This window comes from Camarhynchus parvulus, chromosome 11 (genome assembly GCF_901933205.1).
Source record: "Camarhynchus parvulus chromosome 11, STF_HiC, whole genome shotgun sequence".
NCBI lineage: Eukaryota > Metazoa > Chordata > Aves > Passeriformes > Thraupidae > Camarhynchus > Camarhynchus parvulus.
In genome coordinates, this window is record NC_044581.1 from 3,620,050 (window position 1) to 3,638,693 (window position 18,644).

The following is an 18,644-nucleotide window of genomic DNA, read 5'->3' on the forward strand; positions in this document are numbered from 1 at the left end:
TGTAATTTCAGGGCAAGCCCCTTGACCCCTTCTGGCTGCTTTTGTCACCTGCTGGCTGGTGCTTGATGGGGTAAAATAAAAAAAAATCCAGTGAAAAAGAATATTATTGAAAAGAACAAGAGGAGAGCCAGAAGCCCACACATTTCATGTCTCTGACTCCTGGGTGGTGCTCTCCAAAAATCCCAGGGTGTCTGCAGGAGTCACAAATTACTCCAGTTAGAATGGATTATAAATCTCAAGTAAAGCCCAGTCAATTCTACAAGTGATATATTTCTTTTATTACTGACCCTTTATTGCTTCTCTCTCTCACACACATCTGTCTTTATCTATCTTTTGTTCTTGGGCACAGGGGGTGTTGTGCTGCATTAATTTTCCTCTCTGCAGCTTTTCTAGCCAGCCCCATTTTCTTTCCTTCTTGCATCAAGAAATTTGTATGTTTAAAAATTATTTTAATTAATGTTTTGCTGGACCTTGCTTGGCTATAAAACAAAATATAGGGATATGAGAGTTATTTTAAAAAGCATCCTGGGGAATTTGGATATTTAAACTCCTCCCTTTATTGCCAGAATAGCAGGGGTCACTTATTCTCACTATTTTTTTGGAGGAGCGGAGGGAGTAAAATACTCATTTCAGTTTAATTTGGCATCAGAAAGACAAACTTTTAGATTAGGGAACACTCATTTAATCAGTCTGGTGAAACATTATGAGAATGAGATGATTTGCTGCTTCCACATAAACATTACTAGAAAGGCAATTCCCTGAAATGGTTTTCCTTTTCTGGTTTTTGTCTTGGCCCCACTGGGGGGATGTCCAGGGCTGTTGGCTGCTCAGGGGGCTCGGAGGAGGGGGGGTCTGGGATGGGGCCAAATCCAAACTGGGATGGGATGGGATGGGATGGGATGGGATGGGATGGGATGGGATGGGATGGGATGAGATGGGGATGGAGACTGGGATGGGATGGGATGGGATGGGATGGGATGGGGACTGGGATGGGATGGGATGGGGACTGGGATGGGATGGGATGGGATGGGATGGGATGGAGATGGAGATGGAGAGAGATGGAGATGGAGAGATAGAGACTAGGATGGGATGGAGATGGAGATTGGGATGGGGACTGGGATTGGGATGGGATGGGATGAGATGGGGATGGAGACTTGGATGGGATGGAGATGGAGACAGAGACTGGGATGGGGATGGGATGGAGACTGGGATGGGATGGAGACTGGGATGGGGATGGAGATTGGGATGGGGACTGGGATTGGGATGGGATGGAGATGGAGACTGGGATGGGAATGGAGATGGAGACTGGGATGAGGGAAGGGAAGGAAGGGAAGGGAAGGGAAGGGAAGGGAAGGGAAGGGAAGGGAAGGGCTCGGCTCTCTGGTAACTGTGCTCATGAGCAATAGCCTCAGAGTTCTGCAGAGCTTCTTAAAAGCCAGGTTGGACCTTCCAGCCTGAGCAACCAGAAAATGCCAAATTAAACCCACATGGACACTGAGAGAACGTGTGAGGTCGAGTCTGTACCACAGAGAAACAGGAGAGACAAACCTTCCATGCCATGTTCAGGAAGGGACACCACGCTGTCCCTCAACACGTCCCCTTTATTTTACACCAGAAATTCTTGCTCCACTCCTGGCAGCAGAAGAGGAAAGTTCAGATCTCCAAGTCCACACCATTGTGATGCCTGAATGTGAAAATCTCTTGGAACAAATACACAGAACGGAGAGAGACAAATCTCTCATCTACCCTCAGGGACCAAATGCAACTTACAACTGCTGAGTGAATAATTAGTGTTAATTAGCAATAGAAATTGATGCCTTTGGAGATAGTCTGCCAAGTTTTTAAGCACTTTAATACTAATGGATTTTTTTTTCTCTGGGATAAATCTTTATAGAGGAAGCGAGTGCAAATTGATTTTTAAAGAGCCTGTCCAATGCTGAATTTATCTTACAAAAACATTGGGTTTAAAAACAATTACATTTACTTTCAGTGTATTTTAATGCTTTTTCCAGTGGATTAATTTCTCTTTAAATATTTTTGCTATCATCTTTTTGCCTAGTTTCTTGGAAAAGGAGCCTGTGGAGTACATTTGCATGTTTGGAAGTTGTTAGGATAAAATATGCCACCACGTCAGGCTACTTAGTTCCTAAATCATTCTTCAATTATGAGGAAGTATTCAGCTGTAATGATAATGGCAGTCTAATGACACTTTGAATCACAAGAGTAAAGTTCACTGAGCAGAGGCAAAGACCTAAGAGTTAAGAAAATTTTCCAAGCAATTTCATATTCTCTCTGTTCAAACAGTTGCTGTCTGAACGCAGAATCCTTATTTTGGTTTCTTTTTCGCATCCTTCAAGCTAAAATCAAGTAATGGGGCCGATAGGATTTGGAGCAAGGGTTTGAAAGTGCCCTTCTGACTCAGATAAAATTTGGGATTTGGGCATTTCCATGGGGAAATCAACATTCCCAGCAGAGATGCAGGGCTGGCTGGCACACTGACAGTGGCACACCAGTGGCACTGCCCTGCTGGCTCTGGGCAGCGGCAGCAGAATCAGACTGAGAAGTCGAAGATAAACAAAGTATCTTGATTTCCAGAAGTTTTGGTCACCTTGGTTTCTCCCTGAAGTTTCTGAGAGAGACGTTTATTCAAGACATCAAAACTCTGATGGAGAAAGCTTAGAGACGTTTGCAGGCAGTTGATATGGAAAACTCTAAAACAGCACAGAATAAAAGCTGTTTCTTGCATTATACTGCAGCCAGGAGTCAGAGAAGTAAATCAGTGCAGTAATTTCTTTGTTGTTATTGCCAGAAACACATCGAGGACTTTCTGGAGAAATCAGTGCTGAGAGGAAGGTTTGAAATAGATACATGTTCAATATTAAGCACATTAATTCCCACAAAAGCATGTAACTTTTCTAACAGGTGCTGTAGCAGTTCCAGGTTCCATGAAAAGCTTGCTGTATTTTTTTTCTAACACTGTTCAAAATGTGCAGGCAATATAAAAAACAAATTAATTTCCTGTAGCAAGAAAGAAGTTTTCTTTCACCAGTTTAGATTTACAGGGGAAAATGGTTCTTTTTTTGCTGCTGCTCGAGACCTCAGAATATTTGTTCACAGAGGTACAAATATGAGAGTCACAAAATGAACAATGGCAGCCAAGAGCATCTCTGCTTCTCCCTTCCTTCCACTTTTAGAATTATTTAGAATATTTTCTTATAGTTCATGATCCAAAGCCAGCTCAAATCCATGAAATACCTCCAGTGGTTTCCATAACTTTTGGATGAGGCTTTATTTGAAAATCACTGGGTGCTCGAAAAAAGGAGATAATTCTGTGACCCTGCAGGAAACCTCTGAGGTTAAATTTGCCTTAATGACAAATTGAAATTTTGTTCATGATGTGCACGAAAAGAAGACAAGGCACAGAATTTATCTGGTGCATCACAGCAATGGTGAATGAAAACCTTGAATTCAAACCTGTCACCAAAGCCCACAGACCATTTTTGCAGCCGAGTTTCTGATCACACTGCATATATAAACTGGAGACTTTTTTGTTTCAAATAAACATGTTTTTGTTTTTGTCTTCCAGATGAATATGTGGTGCATGTGTTCTGCATGGGTTTCCATGCAAAATTGAAGATATGTGGGCCACAAAGTGCCTGTGACAGAGAAGAAAAGAGCGTAGACCTGGCAGCGCAGGTGATGTGGAGCTGGCCCAGCCTCTGTGTGGTTTCACTGCTGGAAAAGCCCATTCAAGAGCAAACTTTTCCCAAGAGAAGCATTTCAAATATTTGCAGAAAAGTAATTTTCAGGTACACTGAGATTCTGTACATTTTTAAATCCTGAGACACCATAATCCTTTGAGGGAATAGGTGTTGTTTTGGGTTGTGTGTATACTTTAGAGCAGCACTTTTTAAGGTTATTTTCCCTCTTAATACCAGAGACAGCAGTGACTTGAGTTTTAAGGTGAATAAAAACTAATTATTGTGGGAGATATTTTACCCAAATAACCCCCACTCTGGTTTGCACACAGATTTTAGTGATACAAAGCCTCTCCACACAGCCCTTGTCCCTCCTCTGTGATTTTATCAGGTATTTCAGACACACAGCTCTGAAGATGTGCATTTATGCTTGGCTGGGCTCAGGCTCTGGGAAGTTTTTTGGTTGTGAACAAAACATGAAAGAAGACAAGCAGTGGCTGTTGAATTATTTTTGTTTATACCAGCTAACACCAGGGGCTTTGGGGATCACAAATATGTTGTGTGCTGGTATTAGGAAATTCGCCACTTTATCAAAATGTTGGGTTTACAGGCCCCTGGAGAGTGACAGTTTTTCCTGGTTTTCAGTGAAAATGAAAATATTGGTGTGAGCCAACACTCTGTGCTCACACCTTTCCCTGCCTGCGCCTCCTCCTTCCCTGTTCAATGACGTCCTTTGCCCTCCGGGTATATTAAACACAGCTTGATTACTCTAGAGAATATTTTCTCCTTTTTTTATTGCTTTTGACTCTTTATTACTGCTCATTAGAATGTTATTAACTTGGTTTGGGCTATGACAATCCTCAACAACTGCCTCACATAACAAAGCATTTCCTTCCCTGAGCCTTGGGCGATTCCCTTTGGCTGAGCTGGAAGAAGCAGCAGAGAGCAGCAACTCGGATTTTCTCAGCACCCATCTCTTGCCCCTCTTCATTCACAAAAACATGAATAATCACATTATTATTAGTCACAATAATGTGATTATTAGTCCCAATAAGGTGAGTTTTAGTCACAATAAGGTGAGAGGTTTTTAATTTGTGCCTCATCAAGGACCCTGTTAATGACCTGAGCTGTGTTTTTGTGTTTTCTGCCCTGACACTGATGATTGTTTTGGGACAGTTGGTGATGTGAGTGGGTTTCTGTGGGAAAAGAGGCAGGGTTGGGTCTGCTGTGAACTGAAGTGGATTTTCCTGTGAAAAATCTCCCTGGAGAAAGCACAGACATGGGTTGGGCTTGACTGGAGTGTCCAAAGGCCACCAGTGCTCTGCAGAAACCTGCCTGGGTTTTCCTTCCACCCCTTCCAGCAGCTTGGCACAGAGGAGGCCAAGCTAAAATCAGGATTTCTCTTTTTAGAAGAGATTCATTTAAAGGATTGCAAAGCAGAGAGCTGTAGGAGGAAAGGAAAAACATGGAAGAAATGGAGAGGATCAGGTGAGGCAATGCTGTGACAACACCTGGTACCTGAGAACTGAGGAAAGTTGCATTTTTGGGGACTGTAATTCACAGAAATGCTTCCCCACCTCTCTCTGTATAGCTCACAAATTGCATTAATTTAATTACAGTTTAATTAAATTATAAATTTAATTACATAAATTATGCATACTTTTAACATACCTTGTTACATAAAGTATGTATATATATATAATATAATTTATATATTATATAGATAATATCTATAATATGTATTATAGATATATTATATATTATATATTATACATAATATATAATATAGATATTATCTTCTTAAAATATATATTACATAATATAATATATAATGTGTTTAATATTCTATTATATATTTAATTATATATAATAATGTATTCCATATATATTATTGTATATTACATAAAGTATATTTGTATACAAACTTTATTACATATGTTATAAATTACTTAAATTATAAATTTAATTACAGCTCACAAATAAAGCCTGCAAGTGTTTTCAGGCTTCCTCCTTTTCTCTTTAGTCTGAGTTTTTCAGTTTTCAAAGCTGGAGTGAAATCACAGCAACATCCCCAGAGAGGACAGTGAGGGCAGGGGATCAGGGCAGGATATAAACTTATCCACACAATTTAGATTTTGTTTTTACTGAATTATGCAGTAGCAGAGCTCTCCAACCTCATGCCCTGGTAATCCCAAACCAGTGCTGTGGGAATTGTCAGAATTTGTGAGGAAATATGAAGATCTGAAAAGTCTATTTTTACCAGTGTGAGATGCAGGCAGTTAGAGTGCAAAGTTGTAATAAAAAATAAATTTCATAGCCCTTTTTGTGCATTCAAATTAGCCATTCACTGAGAGTTTTGGATCAGGTCTGACCTCCAGCATGTACAAAACTCCTGTGTCTTTTTATTTTATTGTTGCTCTGTTCCAGAATTCTTTTGATCTGAGGAGACCTATATTTATTGCCAGGCTTTCCACTGTGGGTTTGTTTCTTATTTGCTTTTTGTTTTCCTTTGAGATAAAATGTTGAATTGAGTTCAAACATGCAAAGAATGGATTTTTAAATGTATTATTTGATGTCATAAAAGTAGAAAGAAAAAGGGAATTTGATTGCCTTCTAAAAAGGCCATGTTAGAGGAAATTTGACATTTCCCTGGTAAACTGAAAATGTATCATTTAAAGCCATTGTCGTTGATCTGCTTTAACTTTGAGCAATTATACAAACCTTAACCAATCAACATTTCTAATGGAAAAATCATTCTGAACTGAAAATTCACCCACATTTTCTGAAAAATGCAGCTGCTGAATATGTATATTTTTTAGCATTCAGAGTGCAGTTTATGCAAGAAAAAATAGCTCAAAATTAGCAGTGGTTGGATGTCCTTTTGCCAGTTTGTGCCCAACTGCAGGACTTGTTTATTGCTTGTCTGTTGGTGTCCTGGGAATGGGAGCACAAGGAATTCAGGATTTCTTTCCCTGTGTGTGTACTGGGAGTGTTTGGAGCAGAGAACACCTGTTCATGGCATCCAAAATTTTGATTTTACAGCGAGTTCTGAGCAGCTTTTAAACATCCCACTGCTGGTAGATGCACTCATTGTAAAGAGATGATGATAAAAAATCAGGGTTTTTCTTGATAGCCTGAACTTTTGGACCCGATCTGCCCAGATATTTTGATGTCTGGAAATGGGGAACTACTGAAGGCAGAATATTTCCAAGGCCAGCGGAATCTGACCTTGGGCAGAGTGTGCTTGTGGCACCTCTAAATGTCACATGTGGCACCCAGAATTCCAGAATAGCCCTGCACCATTTTCTGTTCCATTCCAAAGGGAAAAGAGAGGGAATTTTCCTGTGCCCAGCACAGGGTGGGCTGTGCTGGAGTCACCAATATATTTTAACCAATATTTGTCCATCTGAGCTGAAAAGAAATTAACTTTCCAGCCTTTCAAACAGAATTCTGTGCCCCATTTGATTCATTTTTGTAATTTTTTTTTGCATCCCCCTGATAATAATGGATATTTCTGTGCCCAGTTTTCTTTGCATTGCTCACTGCCCATCTCTTGCCCCTCTTCATTCATAATAATGTGATTATTAGTCCCAATAATGTGATTATTAGTCCCAATAAGGGCTGGAGCAAGTGAATGTGCTGCAGGAACCGAGGCTCTCTCCATTTGTCTTTAATGAGCTGCTTTTTTTTGTCCTTTTTCTTCTCAAGGCTATAAGGCAGCCATGAAATAGCATTGAGACAGCAGAAGGTCATAATTTGGGAAAGCTTTTTATTTTTAAAGAAATATTGATACAGTGGAATTGATTGTTTTGAAGATAAATGAGGTGACAGGCACTTTTCTTTTTCTATGAATTTTCTGTCTCAGCATAATAGTGACCCTTTTTTACCTCAGAAAATAAAAGTGACTTTTTCTGTAGTGGAGATGGCTTCAAAAACCAAAATCGTGTCTGTGGAAGTAAATTTTTTGAGGGGGGAGACAAATGCAATTATTATGTGATGTTATTAATAAGTAAATTTGGGAAAAGGAGAGATGACTGAATTTTAAATTGGGAACAAAACAAGAGTTTGGCAGAGAAAGGTGGTGAACCCCAGAAAGCCCAAAGTGCCACATCCACATGGATTTTAAATCCCTCCAGGAATGGTGACTCCATTCTCCTTGGGCTGCCAGTTCCAGGTGAAGAAATTTGTTATATCCAACTTAACCCTCCCCATGCCCAACCTGAGCTTGTGGCTGTTATTATTAAGGATAATTCTGTGTCTCAGCACGGCTGAACCCTGCTGAGCTGCCCAGTAAAACAGAATTGATGTTTTTTTTACTCACTTGAGCATGAACAGAAGCCTTCAAGTAGCAAAAATATCAAAAGGCCAAGTGGGAATTGTGTTTTTTTTTTCTCCATGACTCAGCTGGCCAACAACAGGATGATAATTAGATGGAGAATAAGTCACACTTTAAAATCACTTGTTGCTCTCCTTAGCAAAAGAAAAAAAATCATGGACACACAGTGAGAGTAAGGGATTTAATCTGATAAATATCAGATTTCCCTTCTGCCAATCTGATAAATATCAGATTTTTCCCTTCAGCCACAGGGAAATGCAGCAATTGGCCAATAAACCACGTGTGTCCCCATGATTGATACCAGAAAGGCTGAAAGTCCCTAAATATTTCTTAAGAAAAGAGGAAAAAAATGCCATTAAATTTGTGTTCTGTGAGGCGTGCAGTCCAGGCTGGATAATAAACAGCTGTCACTCTCAAGTGCTGCGGCACATTAAAGCCATATTTTATTGCCATTCAATTAGGATTGCATTGCACTTCTGCCTGTGTGTCTGGTTCCCATATTGACAGATAGATTTGTGCTTGGTTCTGGTTTTCATTCCTGGTTTTCATTCCTGCTTTTCATTCCTGCTTTTTCCAATTGTCCTGCACCTCATGGCACATCAGAGGAACAAAAGGGCACCCAACAGATGCTGTTTCTTGTTATTTTTATATTTTATCTTTGAGGGCTTTTTATCTGAGGGCTGTGTGATAAAGTGATGTCAATTTTTCATTTTTGTTAATTTTTGATTGATTTTCAATTGGTTTCAATAATTACAGTGCACCATAAAACCATCCTGGTTTTCCTTGCTGTCCTACAATGAAATACTTATTTTTGAAGTTCATTATTACATCAGAGGTGAGTGATGCAGAAAACCCAAATGCTCTTTTTTGGAGACAGACTTTAGTTGTTCATCCAGCATTTTGCCCACCCTGTTCTTGCTTCCTGGGCTTTCCAGACCCAAGAAATGAGTGCAGATTTCTGAGGGCTGCCAGCCCCAGCTGACACAGAGCTGACCCCTTTTTTGCTATTTAGGACACTGCTGTCTTCTCTGTACAGTTGTCATTTTTAATTCATATTTCTGTGAGAAATAATTGGTTTTTTTGCATATTTCTAAACCAAGCAAAGAGTACCATGCAGACCAGAAGGCTTTGTTAATCAGTGTGGAATGTGCAATGGAAAAGTGTTTGCCAGCTTTTGCTCCTGGAAAATCAGGAGCCTGACAGAATTATGCCATAACTACAGTCTGGACAATTTTATTTCTTCTCTTTTTTATGTGTTTCATTAGGCTTCACATTATACAGACATGCAGAACAAACCAGGGAAATGGGTGAAATGAAGATAAAGGTTCTCTTTATTCTCTACAAAGACGCACAAAAAGAAGATCTTAAAGATGGGATTTTGTTAACATCTTTTTTCCCCCCTCACTTTTCCTTTGCTTCTTTGTTTCCCTTCTCATTCTATGAAGAAATTGATTTCTTTTGTTACCATTTTTGGGGGGTTTCATCTGTTTGCTCGATTTTTATGTTTTAACTAGAAATACGTCTGCACACAGCTTTGTGTTCACACACAGACAACTCCCCCCACACCTTCATAAAATCATTTTCTCCTGCCATGTGAATATTTCCTAATGCCATTTGCTGCAGTGATCAGAGGGCAATAATGCTTCCCCTGTAGAAATGTTTATGGCAAACTCTATTATTGTTACAGAAACAATCACTCTGTTTTGATTCGTGTGAAAAATTGACACATTTCCTGCAGACTTTATTTTCATTTCCCTCAGATATCATGGAAGTCAAATCAAATCAAATCAGTCCCAATTTATTACAGCATTTAACACCACTCACTTGTTGGGAGCTGCTTTTCAAAACTCAGTCCCTTCTCTACCGCTTCCTTTGAATAAAGCAGGAACCAGAAAAAAACCCAAGGATTCCAGATAGGAGGATAATTTGAAATTCTGCTGTCTGAAAATTGGCTGGAATTTAATTTAAATTTTAATTTTAAATTTTTTAAATTTTAATTTAATTTTTAAAATTTTAATTGCCTGAAAATTAGCAGGAGTTGGAATCTTCCCAGTGCCATTGGGAGTTCTGGGTCACACCTGAATTTTCTGGAAAATGCCATCCCCAGTGAGCTGGATTTCCATGGCACAGCTTCATTTACTGCAGCTTCACCATATTTTTTGTTGAGATTCATGGTTTCCCCCCCCACATTTTGAAGTGTTTATAGACAAAATTACAAATTAAGTTTTATCAGTCTTTCAAATGCCAAGACTTTTTTGTGTTTTTTCTGCACATGGATCCAGAATAAAACTACTGCAGGGAGCAGGGCTGGGAGAGGAGCCAGAATTTGGCTTTGATTAATACTTTGGGCACATTCCTAGATTAAATATATATGTGTGTGTGTATAAATATATATATGAAAACATTTAATAATAACCTTTTTCCTGGCTGAGATGCCGTGCTTGGCATTTTATTCTCATCCATTTCTGAGGCTGCTGGTTTGATCCCTGAGTCAGGGTTGGTTTGGATGCTGCATTTCTCAGGCCACACAAATGTGGGCTTTTATTTCAGCTGGCAAATCTCTTTGCAGCTGTAGCAGGATGGTTCTGGCAGCAGCACAGGTTATTATCCCTCAGGTGCTGAGGTGGTAAAATGACTCTGGATTAGTGGGCAGCAATCCTTTCTGCCAAGGCAGGTAGCTCAGAGACAATTAAACTCCCTGCAAAAATAATATTTAACATTTTGCAGCGACTAATCTCCCTTGCATGCCTTGCAGCAACACTGCAGCTCATCTGGGCTGGGTTTGCAGCTGGAATTCTGATTTAATGTGGCTTTGTACTGAGGGAACCGTGCTGTGTGTGGCTGGGTGAGGGAATTGGCACAGGAATCAGCTGCTGTGGGATGGATCCAAACAGGAGATCAGGCTGTTGTGTGAGAATGTCTTTAGAGCAGAAATGATCCCATTTCCTGGGCACAGTTTGAGCAGGGAACCTGCAAATACAGTGGGTTCAATTGGTGAGCAGGCATTGCCTCAGCACAGGGCCAGGGCGAGAGAATTCCCAGCTCTGAGTGTGGAATCAGAGCCTTCCCTGGAGCTGGAATATCAGCTGGGACAGATCTTAGCAGAATGACAGGACAGCAAAGCCATCACCTGGAATATCAATAGTTTCATCTATTGCACAACAATTTCTTTCTTAGATATTTTGGCTGACCCGTGTTCCTATCCTTTAATGAACTAATTAATGCCACAGAGAATTTATGCACAGCTGTCCACCCAGCTGTGACCCAGGGGATCTGGGGACATTGTGCTGGCAGCACACAAACTTTACACCTTCAGTTCTGCAGCTTTGGAAATGTTAAAATATTGGGCAAATCCAAGCAACTCAAGGAGCTCATAGATTTATTAGGGAGCCTGAAACCCTTGAGGGAAAGAAACCTTAACAATATTATTTCCTCACTGATAAGATCCCCAAATCCCTTGCAGTTCAAAAATTACAGAGGATTGAAAAGACTCCATGCTGCAGGTTACAAACTGACAGTGAGCCAGTCAGAGTGAGGAGTTCTGTCTCACAGAGCCACTATTACTTGGAGCTTTTAATTCTCTGCACCCTGAGCCTTGACAGGTGGCTGTGAAGAGCAGCCAGAAATGTCACTTGTCCCACCCCCTATCATGGCTGAGTTATTTACTTGAATGCTTCCCACAGCATCCTCCCAGAGAGGGTGGAAATCTGTCCTGAGAGCTCAGTGAGCTGCTCCTGATCCACCAGGGGATTCCTGAGGGACACAAACACTCTGGATGCTGCAGAGGGGAAATCAGAACCAAAGGGGTGTTGTGCTGCAGCAGCACAGGTCTGGGGAAGGGCAAACAGCTATTTATTCATTTATCCATCCATCTATCCAGGAATGAGCCACACTAAAATTTGGCACTACAAGACAGCTCTGTCAAGAGCTCCTGGTGCATATCCTCTGCCCATTAAACCTTGTGTATATATTTATTTAATTATTTGATTATTTAATTATTTATTGGTTGGAATCCAGCCCTGCTCTGTGCTGCTGGTGGCTTTGTGAGCGCTGGTCCCAGCAAAAAGGGGAGAGCAGGGGCAGAGAGGGCAGAGTTTTGTTAGGGGCTGCACAGGTGAGACTCCTGTGTGCAGGTGCATCCTCTGCCTGCTGCAGAATTGCCCCAGAAAAGGCATTTTTCTCCCTGATGCTTTGGCTCTGGAGCCCAGTTGTGCCCCTCAGTTACAGTGCACAGAGCCCAAAAGGAGCTGAGATAACACATGTTAGTTTGTTGGCTTTGATTAATGCTTTGAACACGTCCCTAGGTTAAACAAATTAAATATATTAATATACTGAGTTAATATATAATTAATTAGAGATTATAGTTAATCGCTAATTAATTATATATTATTAGAGATTTATTATATTTTATAACTTATAAATTATGTTATTATAATATGTTATATTATAATATATATAAAATATACGATATATAATATGTAATATATAATGTATTGTATAATATATAATATATATAATATATTATATATTATATATATAATATATATATTATATATATAATATAATATATAATATATAATATATATATAATATATAATATATTGTATATTATATAGTATATATTATATAGTATATATTATATAGTATATAGTATATATACTATATATATTACATATTATATATTATATATTACATATTATATATTATATATTATATATTATATATTATATATTATATATTATATATTATATATTATATATATAGTATATAATATATAATATATGATATATATGATATATTATTATAATTATATTTTATAATTATATTGACTATATATAATATATAGTTAATCTAGGTTGTTATATATTCTATATTGCATATATATAATATATAAATATACATAACTGTATAAAATATATAATTAATCATGTATAAAATATATCTATCTATAAAATATATCTATATATCTATCTATATATGTATTTAATCCTTGGCAATTTGACGTTAATGGGCAAGATCTGCAGTAAATTCAGAGGAGTTTTCTAGGAGCAAACATCCATTGTAGCTGACGCTGATGCGAGTTTGCTTTGTGTGTTTGGTTTGTTCCGAGCTGCAGTCCCTAAAGCACAGCCAGACCCCCTGAGCCAACCCTGCAGAGCTCCTGGGTGCGCTCAGGAAGGAGCAACTTAATGGGGCAAAACTGCTGAATTCTGCTTTTATGGAGAAGGGAATGCTAATTTAATGAGTGTGAGTGCCTTGGATAACTGGCTCCCTCCGTGGTTTTATCTGTTGATATTAGTTACACTCCAGCTGCCTTCCTGAGCTCACTCTTTTTCCATCAGGATGGTTCTCCTCACAAATGTTTTGCATTTAGCTGTTCCATAAGTATAGAGAAAACAAATACAGGCCTCCCCTGAGGAAAATAACAGAATTATTTTGTCTAAAATAGTATTTTTCCACATGGATTACTACCCACAACAACAGTCCATGGATTCCATACTTTGAGAAGGGTTTTCAGCACAACCCATGAGTGAAAGGGCTGTGCTACAAAACCTTAATTAATGTGCTACAAAACCTTAATTAATGTCCCTAAAAAGTGGTTTTTTTCTCCTAAGGGAGAACACCTGGCTCAGGCATCTGAGTCCAATGAAAATTTATTTTCTGCTGGGCAACAGTTCTGGGGTAGTTTAGAGGCTGCAGGTAAAACTCCAGGACGGGAGAGCTGCAAGCCTGAAAATAAAAGATTTGTTAAGGATTTTTTTTCTCATAAAAATATTTTTTTCTGAGCAGTTTCTGTGCTGTTCTGGGACTGCACACTCCTGGTTCCTGCTGCTGGAGGTGATGAAGCAGCCTGGGGTGTGGATTTCCTGCCCATCTCTCTGTTAGAGGTAAGGTGTGAACTCCTACATTTTACATATTCCCATATTTGATCACCAAAATCAGAAATTTGGGAGTGAGGAGCAAAATGCAGCTTAGTCCTTTAACTGCCTGCAGGGCTTTTTTTCTCATTTCCTTCATCTTTATTTTTTTAGTTCTATTTTCTTTCCTTGAGAGTAGAGAAAATTAAGTTGCTTATGGGTAATTCATGAGCCAGAGACTGAAAATTTGGATTAAATATTTAAGGTTTTTTCTAAACAGCTTAATGAAATGAGCAAATACTGTCTAGGTATTTTTCTTCCACATGTCAATCATTCTCAAATTCTGTTAGCTCCTTAAATTCTTTTTACATGTTAATGACATCTCATTATTCTATTAATGGTCTGCAGCAGGATTATCTGTATTTGTTTTCCATTAGTGTTTATGCATCTTGGTATGCCTGAAAAAGCATTAAAAAGTCAAACTTTCCTTGGAAACCTGGGAGAAGTGAAATTTCTCACAGTGTGGATAATGGAATGTTAATTTTTATTTTATTTGGGGTTTTTTGGTTTGTTTTTTTGTTTGGGTGGGCTTTTTTTGGTTTTTTTTTTGGTTTTTTGGGGTTTTTTTTTTTTTTTTTTTTTTTGTTTTTTTTTTGGTTTTTTTTTTTTTTTTGAGGAGTGAAGTCAGTAAGTTTGTTTGAGGCAGTGAAAAATGGAGCATTTTTCAGTTTGGTGGTTTGGTTTATTTCTACATTTGTTGCTGAAGAAAGCCTGGAATGAGTTCCAGTTTAGCACCAGTTTAGGGTTTGCCCTTGTCATTTCCTGAGCTTGGTCCAAGCTCTGACAGGACCAAAATCTTCTGGAATAGGTGTGTGGATTTTTTGGAGAGAAACAGAATATACTTGGTGATGCTGAGGTGTGTATGTCCAGTTCTGCAGGTGAATTAAATTCTTCCAGCAGGAGCACAGGCTGTTGGGTGAGAAGTTTCCACATGACTTCATTCAGGATTTTATAAAAGTAAATTAACGGCTGGTAAGGATTTGGTGGTGCCTCTGTAGGACATCAGTGCAACACAGTTTTTCTTTTTAAGCATTTCAGCTGTTTTTTTTCATTTAAAATATTTCTCAGATTAACCTTCTTTCCCCCCTCTGTGTTACTCTGAAGCACTCTGCACTTCCCACAAGCCAGCTGGACAGAAACCTTCTCTGACCAGGCTGATGTGCAGCATTTCCATGCTGGCTGTAGCTGGGGCTTCCTGTGATGCCTTGGCAAAGCACACCCCTTATTTATTCTGTGCATTTATCAAATAAAGCTTGACACGAAATCATTGGGTTTGACAGGAGATTTATGGGGGTCTCAGCAGGCTTTGCAGTAGCCCCATGATATTTTTTTTGATAATGAACAGAATTAGCTAAAAGCACTTTTTTGGTTTTTTTAAGGCCTTCTGTATAAGCAAAACAGCTCATGGAATCTCACACAGCTAACCCCTATTAAACTTATAAATGTAGCCCAATATTTTTTTATTTTCTTTCCAACTTTTTTGAAGTGAATTCTATAGAATCTTATGTGCTGCTGGTCCTTCTGCTCCCCATCTTGGCATTTGACCCATGAGATGCTATTTCCCCCTTCAAATTCTTTTCTCTATAAATGGTCTGAAGTCTTGGAGAAATGCATTTAAAATATGATTATGGCTTTAATAAAGAGGAACAAGGTGTGGTAGAGAAAGGGATGGAAAAGAAACATATATAAAATATGATGACAATAAAAAAACCTAAACCCTAATCCTAAAACCCCTTTTGATCTTGCATGTAGACTTGGTGTGCAAAATTTTTCCATTAGAGGGCTGTTCATGTTGGCTGTGATGATTACAACATTTCTGTGCTACAAAACCACTTCTCTAATCCCACAGAACATCAAGACTGAGTAATTCAGTCTTTCACTGAGGTCTGAATTTCCTCTCTACACACCAGGGCAAGCTGATGGATTTTCTGGTAATGTTTGGGTCCAGTCTGTTGCTAATTTACCTCCAGGAAAATGAATATTTCCTTCCCTGCAGCATTATATCAGGAGGTTCTGGGGCTTGAATTTTCCTGCCAGCTTGACTTGCACCAGAGTTTTGTTTGATATCTGATTAGAGAGACACAATTTGGTTTGGTGGTGGCTGCTTTTAAACCCCAACTCTCCACCAAGAGGTGAGGTTTTAGTGGCATTCAATGGAAATGCTGAGAGAATGGAAATAAATGGAAATAAATGTCCCTGTGGGAGGCGTCAGCTGTGCCAGAATTTACAATTCTATCTCCTGAGCTGTTCCAAAAGTCTGCTGTTTTCCCAGGTTTGCTTCCCCCACCTGCCCACGTCCCTGTAGGTGTTCAGCTGGTGCAGCAGGAAGGTGTCAAAAATTCCACTGCATCAAATCCAATTCTCAAAAATTCCACTGCATCAAAACAAATTCTGCCACAAAAAGCTGCAAAACTTTGGTTTGCTTTGAGTCAGATTTTAAAGCCACCCATTAAAAGTTGATTTGTTTGCTTTCAGACTGCTAAGTATGTCCTACAGCCAGCACCTCCTGCACCCCAGAATGGTTTCAAAGACAGGTGGCAAACTGTGAATGCACAGCCTGAGCTCCCTGAGCGCTCTCTGACTGCAGTAAATCAGCAGAGGAGAAATAAATATGCATTTAACATAGAAATTTTAAAAATGCTTTCCTTGCCAAAAAAAGTGACACTTTGTCACTGTCCCACACGTGCACCAGCTGAGCTGCTGTTCCCAGGGATATCCAGAAGATCTGGTTTACATTTTTCCCTCTCTCAGGTGAATTTATAAACCTTGCTCCCAATCCCCTTGTAGGAAACTGTGTTCCAAAATCCCTGGAACTGTGTTCCCTTGGAGCCGCATTTGAGTGACTTGGCTACAGTGGAGAACAAACTCAGATTTATTGCACATTCCAGAAGCACTCCTCACATTGCTTTGCAGCACTCTTTCTTTTTTTTTTTTTCCCAGCGTCAGCAATCAGTTGCACCACAAATTCATCAACAATTTTACCTTTCTCTTTCTCTGGTTCTGCTCTACCTCCCTGCACGGCATTTGCCGAGAGGTGATTTTTACCCATCAGTTTGCAGAAGTTCCCACACAAGGTGTAAATAAGGAGCTGGCCAGAGGGAATTGTGGAATTATTCCACCTTGCAGCCTAATTAATGACTTCCCTCCAGTGGAGAGGTGCAGAATGGCGATTTGGAGATGGCAAAGCTGGGATTTATTGTCAGCTCAGAAGGCTGTGAGTGCCAGCTCTGCAGTTCTCTGCACCTCAACTCACAACTGGGATCAATACTGCAGCTCCCCCTGTATTTTTTATTTATGGAACACGTATTTTGAAACTTTTTTTCCCCCCCTGTTGTTTTTAAAGAGTTACTGATGCTTTGGTTTAGGCTGGCCAGGATTTATTTTGCTTTTTTTGGAAAGTGGTACAGCAGCTGCTAGTGCTGGTGTTTGGGGTGTGTGCACCTTTGCCTGGGTGCTCCTGGAGGCACATGGAACCTGCCACTCCCAATTCCATTTAATTTAATTTCTCCTCCTGCCTCCCCTGGCAATGCTTTTGTCATGAACACATCCCATGGCTAGTAGTATGGAATATATAAAAATATAATGATATATAAAAAAATATATTGATAATTTAAAAACCACAAAACCCAATTCTAGGACCTGTTTGGATCTTGTATTTACACTTTGTGTGCAAAACTTTTCCATCAGAGTTCATATTGACTGTGATGATTACAACATTTCTGTGCTATAAAAGCACTTCTCTAATCCCACAGAACACCAAGACTCTGAGTAATTCAGTCTTTCACTAAGGTCTGAATTTCCTTTCTACGCACAGGAGTTAGATATGCCTTTTTTAAAATTTCTCCATTAAATACATATTTATTTCTCCTCTGCTGATTTATTGCTATTAAAGACAGCTCAGGGAGCTCAGGCTGTGCATTCACAGTTTGCCACCTCTCTGAAGCCATTCTGGGATGCAGGAGGTGCTGGTTTGGGTCACATCAAACCTTTGGTGTGTGTGAGAAATGTGCTTTGGCCATATCTGAGGAATTGCAGTGAGCTTGGTGAGCAAGTGGTGGCAGAGGTTTATTTAACACAAATCTGCAGCTCCTCCTCCCATGCGCGGGATGTTCTATTTCCTGAGCAGGTAACAGGGAGTGAGCATTAAATGGGAATTGCTGCTTCTGAATCCTCCACACTATTCACTCTGTGTGTGAATGTTGATAAAATATACAGAGATAAACTTTGGGTAGATGCTGGAGGTGTCCAGGTTCAAGATTCTTTTGGAATTCTCCACTTCTCAACCTTAATTTTGTCAGAAAAAAAAAAAGGAATTAATGACTATGTAATAAGCCCATTTGGAGAAAGGTTTTTTGTATTTTATGTTAGCTGGATTCCCATATTGCTTCTGTTCTGTATGCCCTGGTTATTGATTTCTACTAAATACCTGTGAAGTTTTCCTTTTCATTCATCAAGAAAAGAGCAATATCAGCCGGACAGAATGGGGATCAGGCAGTTACAATTCCCTCCTTTGCAGCTACTGCATTCCCACTCTCTGGATTTTGTGGCTCTCTTCAGGCCAGTTGCGAAATCCTTAAATCTCAGGGCTTCAGGAAAAACTTAAGCTGAAAAAAAAAGCTTTAATTCAATCCCTCTTTTTGCCACCAGCCATGCACTCTGCCCCCACACCTGAGGGGTGTATTTTGATTTTCT